The sequence below is a fragment of the Sphaerodactylus townsendi genome, linkage group LG01 (assembly GCF_021028975.2).
Source record: "Sphaerodactylus townsendi isolate TG3544 linkage group LG01, MPM_Stown_v2.3, whole genome shotgun sequence".
NCBI lineage: Eukaryota > Metazoa > Chordata > Lepidosauria > Squamata > Sphaerodactylidae > Sphaerodactylus > Sphaerodactylus townsendi.
In genome coordinates, this window is record NC_059425.1 from 66,369,140 (window position 1) to 66,375,414 (window position 6,275).

A 6,275-nucleotide genomic window follows, 5' to 3' on the forward strand; every position below is an offset into this window, starting at 1 on the left:
GTTTAGGTTTCAATATTTTTGGTTTTCTGTTGAACCTCTCGAGGATGGGGGGCGGCGAAAGGATCAACAGTGTACGTCACTTTGAATCCATAACTGAGCAGAGAAATATAGATACGTAAATAAAATGAACATTATTTCATTCATACTCTGGATGATTCCCTGGCACTTTCACACGTCTTGTCTCTAAGTGTATGCTGACCCACCTTCTTTAACACAGAATCAACTCACTCCCGCTCATATTTCATTGTCAATATTGTATTCAACAATATCTGGATAAACAGCTCATATCTTGATTTCTCTGGGAGTTTCATGCATCTTTGGTAATATGGGGCAATTAAAAAACCCTCAGATGCAGTCAACCAATTTTGTACTGAAGCTGGGTGGAGAATCTGCCAGTACAGAAACAGAAAATAATTCTACCTAACATCTAGAAACCAAAAAGAGCAGCAGCCTATGAAATAACCATGGCAACACTCTGTGGAGGGCTTCAGATTCAACTTGGCTATTGTGTTGTCTTCATAGCTACCTCGGGGTTGTCAGGATGCTGTATGGTTTAGCCCTCTTAACATCAGTTTGTTACTGGGATAGGATGTTGGGTAAGGCCACTATTTTAGTACAGCTGGGAGATGCAGTGGTGGGAGGCAGGAAAATTTTTCAAAGATGAATATCAAGATGGATCAGTGCTTCTTGCTCATCCAATTTCTGCCAGTCCCAAGAGATACATGTACAACGGCCACAACCTCCGTCATTTCTCCTCTGATAATGTGCACTGATACCAGATCAGTGAGGAACAAAGCAACATTCCTGTTCGGGCTGTTGGGGAGAAGAGTAAGTGTGTAATACATAATGAATCTGAGAGGACTACTTTTGGAGACCAGTTGTCCTCAGTATGGGACTTCTCCTATGATCTTCCACAGGGCTCAGTTGTTGTTTAGCACTTGGAAGAGATCAACAATATGCTGACCATGACAACTGTATATTTCTGTGTCTAAACTTGATCTGGCTGATCTGGCCACACTGAACTGTACCATGATAATCCCCCTCCTTTTTCTTTTTTCTTTTTTTTTCAAATAATTTTTATTTATTAAAACTCACCAGAAAACACAAACATCCAAAAAGATAAAGAAAATGACACAAAGCTAAAGCTAAAACAGGGGATTGCTGGGTAAAGAAGGAAGACTGCCTCCTGGGAAAATGTCTTTAAGGGACAGGGGCTAACTAAAATTCCCTCCCTTAGAAGACTTTACAATGAACTAAACCCATGCTAACTATGGGAAAACTGAAGCTTAATGAGGAAATAACAAAAGCCTCTGTGGGGGCATGACACTGCATCTTCTGTTTCTTGTTTGATGTATTACAATCCACATAGATCCTCCTGGATAAGTTGGAGAAATAAATCTGAACCCTCCCTCAAATCTAAATGAAATATATTCAAAAACATAAAAGGCATCAGGGAATTTTTAATCCATGTAGTTTACTCTTTAAGATGAGCTCATTTTGATTTGTTTAAGGCAGTGACCATGAAACAATGTGACGTGGGTTACCTTCTACAAGGCCCATATCCACAAGCAAAATCCCTCCCACACAAGAAGAATGTGTGGAATGAGTGGGATGAGATTTACTGATGTGTGGAATGAGATTTTAAAAACAATTGTTAGTGTGGCCACTTTGAAAAGAAAAGAACTGCATCTTATAGTGCATTCCTGGACAGAATTACTCCAGTCTGAGCCCACTGAAATCAATGGGCTTAGACTGGAGTAACTCTGTTCAAGATTGCACTGTTAGATGAGTTCTGAACTCTTTGGAGCCAGAGTGGTGTAGTGGTTAAGAGCAGTGGATTCTAATCTGAAGAACCAGGTTTCCCCTCTCCCCCATGTGAAGCCTGCTGGGTGACTTTGGGCTAGCCACAGTTCTCTTGCAACCCTTTTAGCCTCTCAAAGTGTCTGTTGTGGGGAGAGGAAGGTAAGGTAATCATAAGCTGCTCTGAAATTCCTTAATGGTAGATAAATGTGGGGTATAAAACCATAAAACCAGTGGGGTATAAAACCAATTTCGGATACCTCATAATCACAATTTTTGTACAGAATACATTTAAAATTCTGCTGTGTTTGTGGTTTATTGGGACCCACTATTTGTCTTCCTTGTATCCAGTAAGTCTGTCCATTTTAGATTTTTTTTAAAAGGAATCTGGGCAGACTCTAGAGATGGACTTTTCTCAGCCCATCTGACTACTTGCACCAAGCTGATCATGTGCTGCCCAGTACTTTGAGTAGGTACTGTATTTGATTGGATGATTGTTCCACACTATAAAGAAGATAAAGAAGTTCATGTTATTTGTTTACTTTATTTATATTCTCATTTCTTGTTGGGATGCAAGGCAGATTACAGAATATAAAAAAGCAATGCAATAAACAGCATTAGATATCCAATGAGCAATGCAGTAAGACAAGAATGATAGAATTGGAGAAGTTAGTTTCTCCCTCACCATTTCAATCCATTACCTTGTATCTGTGAGGGATAAGAAGGCAGTTTCTGCTGAAGCATCACTAATATGGTAAAGTATCAGAAAGGCACTTTTTTCCCAGTGATCAGTAGTCACAAAGTCTTTTTAAGTAAAAAAGAGAAACAGAAACCGTGTGTTAAACTTGTCAGAGAAGAGGGACAGAGTGGATTTGACGCTGTATTATTCAAATACTTGTTTGAAGATCAGGGATGAATATGAAAAGAGTTTCATACTCCACATGACATTTGGAAACTTTTTTTGATGAGATGGTGTCTAGTATTTTTCTTCACTTTCTAATACATGCCTTTGGTCCAATTCTCACGTTCATGTTGACAGACTAAGGTAATTACAAGGTGACTTCCCCCTGTTTTCACAATGTGGAAAACGCGAAGTCTCACCAATGCAGCACATAGAAAACAGCTGTGCAAAAGCAAGAGGGAAAAGGATTGACACGAGATCAACTCGGATCATTTTATGTATAAGACTGAAGACCACCTCAAGTGATGTGAAAAATCAAAATTATCCATACGGGGTGAATTTATAAAAATTGATGAGTGTTATCAAAGCTGGTATTTTGCCAGGCATTGTTTGCACCAGTGGCAGTGTATGTGAGTGAGGGGAGATTATTGCATTCCATATTTATTGCTGGTCTACAATCAGAAAATGTATACATCTCCAAGAATATAGCATCGTGCACTTTAACAAAATCATTTAAAAAATGATGTAATGGTTCCAAATATCAGTTATTATCAGGCAGCTTTTATTTTTTGTCAGTTTATTTATACCCCACCTTTCTTTTCAGTGGTGACCCAAACCTGTTTACTAGATTATTTCTTCCCTCCCTGCACTCTTACAACAATCATCTGTGAGATAGATGAGGATGAGAAAGAATGCCTGCCCCAAAGTCATCCAGTGAGCCTCCATCATGACAGAATGGTTATTAGAATCTGAGTCTCCCAGTTGTTTAAATTATAACATTTCAAACATGTCTTTGGACTCAATCCTTCAAAACATGGGATATATGCTTTTGGATCCTTTTAAACAACAGACTCCATCCATCCATCCATCCATCCACCATCCCATGTTTGGCTTGTACTTCTTCCAAGGAGGTGCCATGATCCCCTCCAGTGAGCCCAGCAAATCTGGCTCAGAGTCCTCAGGGAAGGAGCCTGAGGAGCCTGTGCTGAGGAGGACCCACGAGACCAGAAATAAAACAACCCTGCAGAAATGCCTGATGAAAAGGTACCAGTGGCAGCAGCAGCAGCATTGCCAGATCCTGCAAGGGAATCCTCACCACTGCCCTCTGAGTTAGCTGCTAGGCCTCCACCAGGCAGAACTTAAACCCAGGTCTGTAGTCCGTCAGGAGTGGACACTCTCCAACTTTGCAGGAACAGTGGTGGTGGAAGACCTGGGCTAAGGCAGCACAAAGCGCCACATCTTCCCTGCAGGTCTAGAGCAGAGTGCTGAGGATAGTACTTCCTCAGAAGACCCTAAGCACAGAACAAACCCATGAGCTCAATAGTTCCCATAAGCGCAGCTAATTCTGATGACCTCCTAGCCTATTTAGGCTTATTTCTGAGAAGGCTGCCTTGCTGGATCAATTAATCCACTGGGCAGAAGATGCCATTTCACTTACCAGGAGCTGCAAGTTGCCATCCAGGAGGGCAAGGGGAGACAGAGGCTGGGCCATTGAGCCAGCTACATGATGCCCACAGGGCAAGACCATTGGGGCTGGCTGGCATTAAATCTGTTGGCAGCATCAGCTAGGTGGAGGCAGAGCGGAGGGCAGAGTTGAGGCCCACTTTGGTTCCAGGCTCCTTTGGTTTTCCACTTGGCTGGCCACCCACTTACCCTTTCTTTATTGTAATGGCTTTGTAATGTTACTCTGTGTCTGTATTACCTGTCTTTACCTTTTATCATAGGAGTATTATTTTAATTGTTATCTTATATTAGCTAAGAAGGTTCTAAGCTGGTTTATTTTAAACTAGCGGGCCCAGCCATGCTTCATTATGGCTCACCGTGGGGTGGGGGTTAGGAAGGGTGGCAGGGCTCGCTGGGCAACTGGGCTGCGGATCAAGGGCGTGTGCAAGGGCCGTTGGGGCTCGCTGCTGGCACGCTTTTAGAGGCTCCTGTGCAAAAGCCGGTGTGGGTGTGCATGTTGCAGATGGGTGGTCTGGCGGGAAACAGTGAAGCGGCTTCTGCGGCCCCCTTGCCCCCCCCCCACCGTCTTGGTGTCGCTGCTTCATGATCCTAGGTCATGTCAGCCTGTCTCTTTCTGGGCGGCCCCCCGTCCCATGCCGCCTGGTCCCCTGTGGCTGATCCCCTGCAACTGACGTGGGGTCAGCTGGGGTGGCCACGCCTCATTGTGGCTCACCATGGGGGGGGGTTAGGAAGGGAAGGGAGGAGGAAGGGGAGAGGCCAACCAGGTCTCTCCAGCGGCAGGACTGGGAACGCTCCTTCTTCCTCTCCCCTTGGGCGGCAGCAGGTGGCGTTGCGTGGTGTGCACGCACATGCCGTGGCGAAGACAGGCAAGCCACGCCCCTTCCCCGGACCGGCATGCCCTGATTGGTCTGGTGCAGGTTTGGGGAAACATGGATTTTGCCGGGTCGGGTGTGACCTGCGAGCCCAATGAAGATCAGAAAACCTGCTTGCAACAGGAAAGGATGCCGTCGCCAAATTTGGGAGCTGTCGGTCCAGGCATTTCGGTGTTAGGGCATGACTAACAAAGTCACGGTTAGCTTTTTATATATATAGATTGTATTGTAAATGCTTTGGTCAAAGACCGTAAATAAATCTTACTACTACCTTTTGTCACAGTGAGTTGGCATGGGTATGGATCCTTTTGGTGGGAGATGGTGCCTGTGTACCCACCTCCTCATTAATGGGGGGGGGGGCCCATAAGGAACCTTGAGTGTTGTGGCAGGCCACTTAGCCACATGTACAGCTATGAACCAATTGAAAACACAACACATGTTTGCTGCAAAGTGGCTTTTTCTATTGTCTTATTGCTGAACACCCCCTTAGTCTACTGTACAAAACACATTAGAAAGCAATATTGCTGAACTTGTATCAACCTCTCATTTTACATTTGCACATATTGCAGCGTTACCCCAGATCACTTCTTAAAGCTCAAACGTCACCTGTTGTCAGTTACAGACCATACATTTCTTTATAACAATTCAACTTGATGACACATTTTCCTCTTGCAACACAGTCAATGAACTTTCGAATCGTTGTTGTCTATTTGTTGAAATTCTTCTGTATGCAATATGACTGCCAAATATATACTTAGGTTTGTTGCTTATCTGTCCGTTCCTTTCTGCCTTAAAGAGGTATCACCTTTTTCTTCAATGAACGTAATGTTACCATAGAAAAGATATCTTGCAATACCGATACATCCAAGGAAACTTTATATCTCCATAGGAATGATAGTAGCAAAAGCAGCATGTGTTATTTTGGCTTTTCGTTGCCCTTCATCAGTGCCTCATTCCTTTTGAATCATGTTGTGTAATCGAGGTTCTATAATTAAATACAATAATATGAAATACCCATATATAAAAGTATAACTTCTATATAGTTTAATTAACATCTTTCCAATTTTTGTTACATTAATTATATAGAAAACAGTGAAACAGATTATACTTCACTATCATTCTCTAATATTTGCCCTTACAAATCACTACTCACATTGCATCCTTTTTGTAAGGGTTCTTGCAATCCTCTCCTAATATCCATGTGACTTCTGCTTCAATATATCCTAACTCTTAGAGTG